Here is a 14092-nt window from a genome sequence, read left to right on the forward strand (position 1 = left end):
CCGACTCACACAACTCACACTCTCTAGCCTATTGGTATTTCGGAGTAGCAACACGTTGAACCTCGCGACGTATCGCTCTCTTTTCACTTTCGAGCACATTCCAACGTGAGAGGAACCAACTTCCAACTCGTTATTACGAGCCTGCTTCCTCGGCCCAACAACAACGTGAGCGAACAAACGCCGGGTCTTGCACCGGAAACGCATGAATCACACAGCACACTCACCACGAAGTAGTGGCTCCACCGAGCAGGATACGTTGGTCCCGGTGAGGTGTCGTCACCGCCGATAGCGCAGCGCCGATCCTCCTCGTCAGCCAACAGTCACGGCGGCAGGAGCGACGCGGCGACGTTGGGACGGCGAGCATCGGGACGAGCACGCGTCTCGAGTGCAGGACTCTCGGATGCACCATATCACCACGACGTCATCGCCAGCCAGCGCACGACGAGCCTCGCGCGATTCGTAAACACGCAGGGGGAGGCTGAGGAACAACGAACCGGAGTATGGGATAACAGCTCTCACCATTCACTAAACTTTTTCTCTATCTCCCTCTCTCTCTCTCTCTTTCTCTCGCGAGCGGGGGGGTCCTGAGTGTGGTCACTGCTTCTACCGGAAGTGAATCGGAACGTTTGCACCCTCGCTGTCGACGACGGCCGTGATCCGTCACCGCGCGTAGACGCGCATCTCGTCACAAAGCACCCGCGTTTCCCCCCGGCGATTGTGTGTTAATTGACGACGAATGGGCGAGCTTTCTCGGTATCGAGCTATTGAGACAGCGACGAGAGGAGGTGTGTATCACGGTATCACTGCGACGACAGCGTGCTGCTGCATGGGCCCGCGGACGGAACGACGAGGAGAACGCGAAAGCGAAGACCCACCCGCGACGGCAGCACGTGGCGCACTGACGGCTCCGCGGTCATCTTCCCCTCCTCTGCCCCCTCCATCGCCAGCGTTGTCTGCCCCTACCCGCGATGCCGCCACTTCCCTCCCCGCGGCCCTGAACCGTCCCCACCATCGCCGGGGAGATCGGAGTTCTAGCGGGGCGCCGTGTTTCTCCCAACCCTACCATCGCCGATTCCACCCACGCCCCCATCCCACTCTTCGGAGTTCCCGAGAGTCTTTCTTCCTCGCACGGGTCGCCCTTTTCGTCTTCTGTGGCGATGTGTCTCGAGGCTAATTCCTTTTTTTCTCTCTCTCTTCCACCCCCCTCTCTCTCTCTCTCTATCTCTCTCCCTCCCTCTTTCTCTCTCTTTCTCTTCTCCAACTCTTCGAATCTTTCTGCTCCGATCCGTCTCGACCGTTTGCGTCTTTCTGTACGTCCAACGTGTCCGCGATTTCTTCGGAACGACACGCGTTCGACGTGCCTTCCGAAGATTATTCGGAAGATATTCGGTATCTCGGCGCAGAGACCCCGCGTCGCGTCGCGATCGCGAAGTGAAAGGGGTAGGTGAGAAAAAGCAGCGGGTGCGTGACGTGATAATTCGTTCGCAAAAGTTTGGATAACTCGAGGCAAGAATGTTTAGCGAGAATTATGAGGTAAGATGAAAATAATTGTATTAATGTGATGGAATGTTTTTTATCTGACTTGCGGTGTTAATAATAATTCCAATAAATGTTAATAATAACCCTAAAACTATTATTACACTTGTGAAAATCCGATAAAAAAATTTATTTTCTCTTTTACGAACTTTAATTTCTGTTTTCAAATGCTTTAATTTTTATTTGGATTATTCGTTAAAGGTTATTGTAAAATAGTGTATCTATTGAAAAATTCCTTTCTCTTCATAAAGTTGGTAGAGAAGTTTTGCTACAGTGTGTGTACGTTTTTCTCCAATTCTTATTGCATAGTGGACCACATATAACTCACAAATTCTTCGCAGTTTTGTATTATACAATTAATTTACGTAATATATATGTATTTGACAGCATTATGTTCTTTTCTTGTACAAGTATGTAAACAACATAAATATATACTTATTTTTCCGCTTTACTACTCATATTTACTACTGATTCTTTATTTCCTTCAAACTCATTTTCTATCTATTCCTGTCAGTCATTCTATTTTCCTATCCTATATGTATGTAAAATTTATTATTAAAATTCAAATTTGGCTCTTTGCAAGATTCTGTTTGACAAATTACTTGTATTTAAAATCCAAGTTGTGAATGGCTCTAACGATTCACAATCGTATAAAAAAAATAAAGAAGCGAAAGAGCAAGACAAGATTAATTAAGATATGTTTAATACGAACAATTCATTGTCGACTGTTCTGGCAAATATGGAAAATGGTCTGATGACAGACCGAAACGTCTATTTGTTAATATTAAATTTGTTCAAATTAAACACATAATTACATAAAGACACAATTACATATCTTGTATTGTTCTTTTACCTCTTTAATTTTTTACTTCTATTTAATAAAAATCTTATATTTTTGCGATACATTTATATTTCAAATTCTTGAGATTAAAAGCTATGTCTTATCATTTATAGTTTCGTGCATCTGTTAACGTAGTGCTCGGAATTAGTACCTTTTGACACAATTTCTGAGATAATGTCTAGTCCTCCTCACATTTGAAATAAAAAACCTAAAAAACGCTTGCATAAATAATATTATTCGTAAGAAATTAATTTTTAATTTGGCAGACATTTAAATCCTTTTTTACTTCAAATTTTTACAAATAAAAATCTCAAAAACCTCCATGTACTAAAATTCAGCAAAACATGCTCAGTAGAAAAAATTATGCAGAGGGTTAAACACATTCCGAAATCATTAAGCTTACAAACAAACATGCTACATCATTTACGTAACAAATATATTTCGCGTTCGTTGCGCGGTTTGCTCTTTGATATCTCGCATGTAAAATGATTCAGTAGGAACGTTCCCCCGGCTGACAGTGATGCAGCGGCTTCTACTTAACCGACTTCCCGCTTCCCATAACATTTAGCCGCACAAAGTGCAGCCTCGTGTTTCTCCGCTTCGGATTTTTATCTAGTCGGTCGAACGTTGATCGAATATCTCGGTCTTCCCCCGCGCGGTTACGTCCCCCGACGCGTAAAACGCCGCGCCGCGTCCTGATTACGTAATCCCTTTATAATGATCTCATTAAAGTTAGGCTGGTTAAGAGTAGAATTTACAAACAGTAATACGATTTACTTAATAATGATTTATTTCGCGCTTATGACGCCGTTTGTAGTCGTAAATTTCCTAGCGCGGACATTTATTGCTACGGCGTAACCCGAGCCTATATACGATTTCCGCGCCGCTTTCGAGATCTAACGGTACCACAGCTGCATTACGGCGTAATTTTTGCATGACGAATTAGACAATCGAAGGCTCGCCGTCACGCCGGTTCGAATTGTTTCGCACGATCCCACTTGAGTTTCTCACTTGACAGGACAGCGGTTAACCGACAACGGCGGAAAGCTACCAAAAAATTTTTCGAAAAAAAAAAAAAAGAAAAAACCGTCGACTCGACTTTGTCATCCGGGACCGTCCGGTTCGCCGGTATCGACGGCCTATCGAGGGGTTAGGGGAGCCATGGAGCGAATTCATTCTCCGGTCCCCATTTCAACCCTTGTTAGCGCGAGAATGTAAATCAACTCGTAATAGCGTGGCAGCTGGGGATTAAGCGCGATCTACGGAGACGAACGGAGGCGCGGCGAGAAGGTACGAAGTACTGTCGTACTGTCGACACGGCGACGACGACGTCGTCGACGGCGACGGCGACGGCGACGGCGGCGGCGGCGACGACGGCGGCGGCGGCGACGGGAGGAGTAGGTGGAAGCGGAAAACGCCAGTCCCTACCCCTTGTCCCGGAGCATTAGGAGTTCGGTAATAAATCTCGTTGAAAAAACGCTCGCGCGCACTCACACACGCTCGCGTACCGGAGGTCTCTCGCAGGCACGTCTGCCCTCTTCTTCGCGTCTATCTCGTTCGGCTCGTACATCTGTGCTCTCCCGCCGCAGTCTCGCGACGGGAAAGAGAAAGACGGAAGGGTGATCGAAGGCCCGAGTGGGGGACGAGAGAGAGAGAGAGAGCCGAGAGACGCGGAGTATCCCCGTCCGTCTTTCTTCCTCTCTTTCTCTTTCCGCGCGGCTTAGATCGTCCCTACCCCCTCCGCCGGGGCCATTCCTGTCGCGCACCGACGAGGTCGGCATGATCTATGCACGCCATGCGGAGGCGAGTGTCACGGTTTGCTTGATGCATTGGTCCTCACTTGACCCCTTACTCCGTCCTTCCGTCCCGCCGCCCTCCGCACCGCACTATTCTTCCTCCTGTCGTTCCGCGGCTGTTCTCCCCTCTCCCGTCCCTTACTTCGCCTTCCTTCTACCAGGCGATCCAACCCTCTCGTCGTCATCGACCGCGGTGAAAGCGGCGCGTTCTCGTGGAAACCGGAGTACACCCACGTGCACATAAGTCAGGCACGAGATGAGAGGCCTGGCTGAAGGATGGCGGAAAGAAGAGAACGGTGCGTTACGCGTCGAGTAACAGTGCATCCGCGAGCGCAACGCGACGCGACATGATGCACGTGGATGAGAGAACAATAGTTTTCTGATTTGTAAGGGAATGCGCTTCGAGAAATGAGTGATTTAGAACGATGGGCATGATTAATCGTTTAGGCAGTGAGAGTTTATATTGTAAAAACATATAATCATAAAGAGAATATCGCAAAAGTTCCGAAAGAAAAATAAAGAAAGAAATAAAACAAAAATAAACGAGCCTTATATGATAAAACTTTTTTCACATTAATGTGTAATCGCTATGTAACAAGAGATCTTTTTTGCGCTATTATAAAAATTTATGTGTAATTTGTAGTACATATTACATAACAGAAATATACGTGTATTAATAATATACTCAGGCGTGAAACTAATTATTAGGATATCGGAAGTTTATTTTATGCTACAAATTCATATCAAGTTGCAATTTTGTTAGGAAAAACACAAGTAGAAGCTCTCAAAACCTACATCTTATGTATACATATAAAGATCTTATGACAACAGGTCAGATATATGACTGAACTTCCAAAGCTGCTTCCTCTTAAATGTTTGCGATACCTTGATAAACTCGTCATATTCTTCACTCTTAAAGATGGAAAAATTTGGCATCGAGATTCCAAACGTTTTCCACCACGTTGAAGTCGAAAGAGCTTCGGGAGGCGGTTTTCGATTTTCGGCAGGCCGAGGTCGGGAGGATAGGAGGGCCCGAGAAAGAGACTCGGCCCGGAGGGAGGATCCGACGCGAATAGTACGACGATGGTTACATTCTATGGATCAGAGAACTCGATAGCGTGCCGAAGTCGAGGCGAACGGCAATAAATCCATTTTTCGTGAAGGGTCGGTCGAGGGGCGAGTGCGCGCCGGGGTCTGATTAGCAGCCTGACTCGGCCGTACAGGATGACAGCCGGTGAGTTATAATATTGCCCATCCATCTATTTATCTACTCCATCGCTCGTCTTTCTCTTTCTCTCTCTCTCTCTTTCTCTCTCTCTTCCCTTGCATCCTCACCCCGCATCGTCGTCTCGCCCCTTTTCGCGGCCACTTCTCCCCCTCTTTCTACTCCTTCTCCCCCGAGCGCGTAAACGCCGCTCGAATATCGGAAACGGCCTGCAGGATCCTGCGTATATACCGAAGAAGAGGATAAATATAAATTAACCGACGTCGTGCTGCACACGAGGGATACTCAGGACAAAGGGGTCGATTCCTGGCCGCTCTGATCCCGCGGAGATTCGCTGATCCCAACGAAGGGGAAATGAGGAAGGGGAGGGCGATTGGAAACGGCGCGCGATTTGTCGTACGTGCGAATTTGCGTGATCGTTGACACGTAAGAGTAATGGTCAAACTGCATCGCGTTCTGTTCGCAGCTTGGATCACGCGTATGTACAAAATACTTTGTATATCATCGCAGACTTATAGAAATGATTACTTTTAATTAAATTGGAGTAACGTAATTATTTTCGTTTATTTACAGATTTATTAAGAAGCACAATTCTACTATTACTTTTGGAATTCTATTCGGCAGTACTTGTTAATATCTGATGACAGTTACTTTCGCAACGCGAGGCCTTTTGTCAAGTCTTCGTTAAAGAACCGGCTCCAAATTTGCCAAGATACGTCTCCCTCTATTTCTTCCCTTCTCTCTCTCTCTCTCTCTCTCTCTCTCTCTCTCTCTCTCTCTCTCTCTCCTTTAAAAACACAACATACTACATATATCATATTTAAAGAGCCATTCAAATTCATGCTGCTCTCACGTGGCAAGAAGAAATCGTGGCACAACAATAACGCCTCGAGTAATGCTCGAGTCACTGCGCGGTGGACCGACGAGAAATGGAGAGAGAGAAAGAGAGAGAGAGAGAGAGGGAGGGAGGGAGGGAGAGGTGCGGGGTTACGGTAATCAAATATTCACGGCGTTCGGCTGTCCCATCGTTCCGCCATAAAACCGGTAGTAGCGTCGAGTGCCGGCGTTCGCCTCGCACGACACAGTAGGAAGACGGAATTAAGCTCGTATGATAGCGCGCGCGCGAGGAGGGTGACCCCTCGCAAATCTTCCCCGTTTGAAGGCGAGCGGCGGGACACCTCTCTATACATTTTGAACTGGAAAGACGCGGCGTCCCGAACTTTCGACGGGAACCAGTTCATATATCTGAAGTATGGTCGCCATAAATAAGCGACCTGTCCGTTTGCTCTGTTCGCCCAACCCTCCTCGCGATTCTCGCTCGCTCTTTCTTCGTCCCGTCCCTTCTTCTTTCCACCTCCTTCTCTCTTTCTCTTTCACCATCTTCTCCCCTCTGCTCGCATCGCCCTCTCCCTCCCCCCCCCCTGAATTTCCTGCAGTCGTAATATCGGAGCCATGCGAAGCGAGCTAGTCGCCGGAGGAAGTATTTCACCAGCGCGAAGGAAGAAGGAAAAATCGCGATCACCCTTCTTCTTCGCTTCCACATCTCGTCGTCGTCTAACTCCTTCGAGTGATCGTGCGTGTCAACGGCATTGCAGAATCCAAGAGAAGGGTGGGGAAGAGGACGGACCGAGAAGGGAGAAGGAAAGGGAGAAAGGGGGGAGGGAGAGAGAGAAAGAGAGAGAACCACGACGGACTGTGCACGTTCTACGAAATCAATTCTTAAGTCCGACATATTTCAGGTTGGCTGATCGTGACTGCACTTGCCACCGAGATCAATTCCCGTGATTGATTGACCGACTGGTTTGCTCACTTTTTCACTCTCGGTCTTTTTCTCTCGCTGTCTTTCTCTCTCTCTCTCTCTCTTGGCACGTTTATCCCCTCTCTTTGTCTTTTTAGTCTAGCGTCGATACTTGTGCAATCATGATCGCCGCGGCTATTGCGCGGATAATATGCGCATGTTGCTATCACTAGCATCGCGTACGTTATTGGTACGTACATCGCTCATGCGAACTTGGAGAACTCGACACTAAAACCTGCAATAAAGTACGCTCCGCTGCTTTCAACTTTTTGCGAAAGTTGGTATCACAGCGAATGACGTACATGCAGATCCGATGGCAGGAAGAAAATAATTAGTATTTCGCAAAAGCGGAATACGTCGACTTTTACACATACCTTAATCATTAATTCAACTTATTTCAAAACATATTGTATTAATTTATCGGCGAAGGCAACATAAATGATCGATCGTAATAAAAAGAAATAAAGAGGATAAGCTGTAATAGAATTTTTCTTATAGCAACGATGACTGTCGGGGTCCACCGTTCAATTAGATCGATCCAGCCTACAGAAGCAAATGCTTGATTTAATTAATAAGGAAAATTAATTATTGCCGTCCAAGCGAGTTGCGTTGCATCGCAAGAGGCGTAAGGATCGACGCGCATGCAGCATCGCGTGCCCCCGCGACCGCAACAAGCCGCAAAATGCGATCATAGCCGCGGAACGAGCCACGTAGACGCAAAGAGACAGACCCGCATTTGCGGCGCGGTCGCATTTCTGTAGGCTGTTAGCCGAGAGAACGAGCGGGCACAGGCTCTCGCGCGAGCAAGCGGGAGAGCGGAGCGGAGCGGGAGTGATTTATGCTAAGTCGCTGATGCTGGCGAAGCAGGGGCCCCGTGTACACGCTGCCGGTCGGCCATCTTGGGCTCCCCTCGTTTCTCCGGGCCCTCGAACCGATTGACAGACCCGCGGTCGATCGCCGCTTAACGAACTCCCCCTTTCTTCCGCCACGCTCCTGACGCTTTCCTACTCGCCACTACCGGTGTCCCTTCCTCCACCTCCTCTCCTCCTCCTCCTCCTCCTCCTCCTCCCTCTTTCTCTCCACCCTCCTATCCCGCTCTACTCCCAACAATAAGACACCTTCCATTCTCTTCGTCTTTTGCTTCTATCGTCCCTACTCTATCTCTTCGATTACTCCCGGGTTTCTGTTAGTCATCGTCCTCCTCTCGCAGCAGGAGGAAATTGATATTCGACTTTTTCACCGAAGCCGCCGGCAATTGATGTTAACCTTTCGGCTCGAAAGCACGGATTGGGAATGATTTGTAGAAGTTAATTCCCATCGGCTGGTAGTGCCCCGTTGTACTTCTACACTTCTTCACCTTCTAGATTACTCAAACATATTCTTGAATTTGAAAACGAGTACTGAACCGAACTCGCTTTAGTTAGTTGCGAAGACAGAAAATGGAAATTGACATGGGTAATAATTTCGTAATGAAGGGACGCTCAATTTTCGACGGTACGCACATAGGAAAGCCGCAATTGTCAATGGTTTCGTGGTGTGAGCATGGTGTCAAAGCCCGTTTTCCTGTGCCTGCACCGTCAAATTTTGGGTTGATGGAAATTTCGCGATACCTGTGTTTAGGATAATACCTTCCGGAACAATGCCGAGGCGTCTACCGTTTACCTCTAAAGATCTTTACGATGGACCTCCTAAAGACTTTTACAGCGTTCCTTCCTTCCGAGCATTCGGTCCGAGTCACAGAGAGAGCGAGCATAATTTCGTTCACAAGCGTCCCGCACACGGATTGAAAAAACAGTGATACTCTGTAAACATATTTCACCCGGCGGGTCTCGCCGACGAGACAGAGAGAGAGAGAGAGAGAGAGAGAGAGAGAGAGAGAAAGAGATCCGTCAAATTTTTACAACCACGGGCCACATAGCCGGGGCATCGGATCCCAGATGTCGGGCGCACGGATTTCTCTCCCAATTGCACCTAGCTCGTAAATATTTGGCCGGTGTCGGCGTAACTCTAGCCGCCGGCTCGCTCCTTTCGCTCGCGCGCCAACCGTGAAAACCCGCGCGCGGCCGTCCGTTCTGATTTCTGTCCGTCAGTGGCGGTCAGATTTACGACGTCGCGCGAGGGGCCCCCGGTTGCCGTGCGGGCCCGGGGGTCCCGGCGCACAACAATGAAACCATGCCATTTGTCACAGAGACGCTTCCTCCGTTTCTAATAAACGTTCGTCCTACTGTCGTCGTCCTCGTCCTCGTCCTCGTCGTCGTCGTCGTCGTCGTCGTTGTCGTCGTCGCCGTGGCGCGACTTCGTGCCGCACCGTGCAGCACGGATCGACCTTTGCTGTTGCTCCATGGATCGTGATCTCTCTCCGAGAACTCCTCCGTCTCTCCGTTCCGCCCTCCTATCGCAAGCCTCCTCGCCATCTCGCTCTTTCTTTCCGTCTTACTCCGATGCCTCGTCCAACAACAGCCTCTTCTCACCCACTCACTCGTGGTCCCCGATGACGAGGAGAGAAAGAACCGGCGGAGAGTAGGAACCGCCGCAGTGGGATACAACGTGCCTACGTCCATACTTTCACATGCCGGCACAATGCACCAGACCATCGAGGAATTGTCATACAAATTGTCGCTTATTCAGCGACGATACCGAAGCGACAATGTATCCGCGTGTAGGCCTACCGACCTGGAGTCGCCATGCGGGAGACCACGATCAAATCGAGCGACATTCTCCTATGGACGAATAAGCGAATAAGTAAAAACGCGAGAGAAGAGAAAAAAGAAAGAGTCATTATATTGTTGTGTAATATATATTATTTACGTGTTATTGGACTAATGTAACATTGTTTGTTCAAGTGACTTAGCATTAACACCCGGATTAATGTCTCTACTGAAAAATCGTAACTCTATCTTCACAATGTTGTTTTGCTCAAGCATAATAAAAAATCGAAGCATCAATACGTTAATGCGTCACTCGATAATCGGAACATTGTAATTTACAACGCGACCTTATCGCAGAGTCACGCCGTCGCGGGAATCTGTCTCTTTGGACGGACGGAGGAAAAGTCTAATTAGGACAGTATGAATTATGATCTTAAACGCGATGATAAAAACAGGCAACGCGTTTACCAGGATTTATGCGGCATAGAATTTATGTCGCATTGAAGGCGATCCAAGGACGATTTTTATTCATCCTACTTCATATGGAGAATTCGTTATGCCACGTCTAACGATATAAAAACGGTGTAAAAACACTTCACTCTAATAATCGTTCGTACAGCTTGAAATGTAGTATTAGGATCAAATCGACAATATTATACATCGTAAATGTCAATATGTGAAAATTAATAATGTTCTTGCAATATATCCGAGTTATTTTAAGATTTTAATAGAAATGTAAAAAATGTGCAGTTAGTAATAAAACTATTAGATATTCTTATTTTTACCTTATGCATTATGATGGATTTCCTAAGTAATACACTAAAATAAAATAATAATGTATAATTTTAATTTAACATATATAATAAAAAGCTATAACTTATTTTTCCTCTTATGAAATCTTTTTTTGAAAAAATTTTCTTTAACATTGTCAATGTATAAAAAGTTCGATCGAATCACGAACTTAGAAAATTGTCAAACTGATATTGAACCAGTTTGCAAAAAGGATTTTCCGAATTTTTTATGGATGGTCATAAAGGTGTTTTAAAATGTACTGACAATAAAATTTTATCCCTTTTCACGAATTCTCAAAGTACGGATGACAAGCCAATTTTTGGTAAACAAAAAATTTTCAGCGAGAAAATCACAAAATCAAAAATTTTAAAATAAATTAATATTATCAAATTCTTTGTATATGAAGATGATTTGTATTGATGTTAATGTCAAAGCTATCTTGAACATTAAGAGATAAGCGCATTTTTTCACCTCATATACACACACAAAAGATATTCGTAAAATAACATTTATAAATTTATATTCATACAATAAAAACCTTAAAGAAGCAAGAGTGTAACATAAATAAAATGATATAAATAATCTAATTATTATCATTTTCCTTTTTTTACATCCCTTAAGATAAATGAATCGTGGATGTTTATTAAAAAAATGGCTTGCCACCCATATAAAAATTGAAAACCTTGTTATAGATCGTTTTATGTATACTAAATCTTTTCAGTACTGCCAGCACGTCTTGGAACGCATCCTAAATCGGCATCGTTTATCGGGGCACGTGTATGATGCACCGAACGGAGAACACAGCCTCGTCATGCTGATTCTCCGAATCATTAAGAGGCGACCTCGCTCGTGTAACCCCCTTCGTCGTCGTCGTCGTCGTCGTCGTCACGTATAACTCTTTCTGCTATCGATCACAGCTCGAAGTTCGCAATGGTGCTGCTTATCGTTTATCTCGTCACCGTGGATACATCGGACAAATGCAAGGAACGTCGGGCTTGGCCGGCGTTTAACCTTTCGAGCGCCTCAATGCTTCTCGCCGAAAGTGTCACGAGCGCGACAGAGTTCTTCTGGCGCCATGTCGAAGCTACACTTCAATCGAACCGAAATAAGGCTGAATACTTCTTGCACTGTACGCTGGAATGTCACGATGACGGCCTATCTCTTCGCGAGCGATATGTATAAAAAATAAACTATCCTTTGTAATCAAAATTGTAACCACATAAAATTTTAAATTATGCAAGTAGTAAAAAATCATCAATTTTTATTTAACTGTACATCCTGTTTCACTTTTTATGAAATCTTTGTCGTCAGATTGTACTTGCTATCAAAAATAAAAATAAAAAAAGATTTCGGTATAGAAAAGTATTTTCACTCGAAAGAGAATATTAGAATATTTTATTATCGTAAAAAGACTAAGATATACTTTCAGTATACCGCAGCGAGCGTATCCAAGATACCACATGAAAAGGTACAAGATCACTCCGGCAGCAATATCGCGCTGCGGATAAATAAATTCATCTGGTGACCACGATCCTCTGACGCGTGTAATGGACGGGACCCGGTCCGGCTTCGGGAAGAACGAACGGTAGTTAGTCCGCCATGGCTGACTGCCGTTTCATAGACGGAGGTCATCTACAGTTCCCAGCCGCCAGTTTCTTTTTTCTCCCCAAACGTCACCGTCGATATTTATGGCGAGCCATAGAGGACCGAGGGGTTCGGCTCTTCGCTACGCGACGGAGAGCAGAAGCGGGGCCCGAGCGTAATTCTGTCAGCGTCACGCTCAGGTTCGAAGAAGTCAGCGAGGAGAAGACGCCGTGGAAGGAAGGAACCCGCAGGAGGAAGCGAGATGCCTGATGGAAACCGAGACACGCCGTAGGAGAGAGAGAGGAAAAGTCACTGGAACATTTCCAGCGGTGCCCGGTTGTTAGCGAACGACAGAGAGAGAGAGAGAGAGAGAGAGAGAAAGGAGTCCCGTCGTAAGACGTTGTAATGGCGACCTCTGATATCACCAGTCAAGGTTATTGTCCATTGAGGTAACACGGTAGCGTTAACCTCGCAAATTTACACGGCACTCCCTCTCTCTCTCTCTCTATCTCCGGTCCGACGGACCTTTAGTATCCTCTTTATAGCCAGCCGGGATTACGTGGCACGCGAGTTTGCGTTAGTTAACACGTGAATGGAGCTCAATGTCAATGGACGGCATTGTCAATCCACCTGGCGCCGACTACGAAACGACCGCGAAACGTCCCGGGGAAACATCGAGAAAAACCCCCATCGGGCTTTGAATTTGGGGATAATTACACGGGACGCTCGGATAATCTGCCGGAGATGATTTCGCGATGACGTGCGTTACTTGTATATATTGATATAGAAACTTAACGCCTTATAAAAACACGTATCTCGCGGCTGCGTAATTAGATTAACAGTCAGTCCGACACGAGTAGACATGTAACTATTTTAATTGAATGCCATAAATCGTATTTTTCTTGCATTATCTTCGGGAGTCTTCTTATTGTTTTCGCTCCGAGCCGAGCTCGCCGGGCGATTTATTGCAACTCCGGGTTTCCTCCTTACGTCCGTCTTACCGCTAGGCCGATATTAACGCGCGAATAAAACGAGTGCCCGCGCGAGTGCCGGGGCAAGATAGGTACATAAGATTATCCATTGCGAGACTCGACCGGGTTCACGCAACCCTTTTAACTTACGGGGCTGGAAAAGCCTGTTGGACAGGTGTAACGAGGCCGTGCGCGCGAGAGAGAGAAGGCGCGCGTTACGCATTATTCCAAGCTCATTGGCCTTCGTATTGCCGAGGAGGCTTCCTGCTCCGTGCGACAGTCACGTTACGTTTCGATCATCCGGTTTAGATCGCGCCGACCGCATTCACCGCGAGAAGACGCGAAGGAGATGCTCTCCCGTTCGTTTTCTTACGGGAATCCTACACGGTGGCTGTTCGGAGCGCGGGCGCGCGCGCGCATAATACTTCGAGGAGGTGAGCCAAAGTCCAGGGGAGCCGAGAGATTTATCGCCCGCCACTTATTATAGGTATGAGAAACGAGTTGCACGTCGTGGGTGGGTTAACTAAATGTCGCGATGACGGAATCGTCATCGTAGCAGCGCGGGAGAAACTCTTGTCTCTCAAAAACCACCGCTGCTTATACGGAATAATGCGGCGCGGTTAAATCACGGTCGCTGCGCGGCGAGAGAGAGAGAGAGAAAGAGAGAGAGAAAGCGAGACATTTGTCTTGTCGCAAGTAGTTGTACAAAGCGTATCTCGCAATTACCATCGAATTAACGTTAGGAGACGTTTGCATTATATGTTTTATGAGTCGCGCTATCGGAATCATGTCGCTCGAAAGTGATATTTCTCGTTATTTCACTCATTATATATGTTTATTTTTTTATCAGATACTCCGAATTGTCACGATATTATATTTCATAGTTGCATATTAATGGAAT

General features: G+C 46.5%; 1 protein-coding gene across 5 annotated transcripts in view; it reads right to left on the minus strand.

The window, feature by feature from the left end:
• Nucleotides 1-14092, minus strand: part of LOC105836853 (protein tiptop) — a 158666-nt gene that overhangs the window by 88112 nt on the left and 56462 nt on the right. The window contains exon 1 of one of the 5 annotated variants that reach the window (XM_012681172.3): nt 225-910. The exons of the other annotated variants lie outside the window; for them this stretch is intronic. The gene's annotated coding sequence lies outside the window, so the exon portion shown is untranslated. Of the gene's footprint in view, nt 1-224; nt 911-14092 lie in introns of those variants that run through there. 5 annotated transcript variants of the gene reach the window in all.

This window comes from Monomorium pharaonis, chromosome 4, assembly GCF_013373865.1.
Source record: "Monomorium pharaonis isolate MP-MQ-018 chromosome 4, ASM1337386v2, whole genome shotgun sequence".
NCBI classification, from domain to species: domain Eukaryota; kingdom Metazoa; phylum Arthropoda; class Insecta; order Hymenoptera; family Formicidae; genus Monomorium; species Monomorium pharaonis.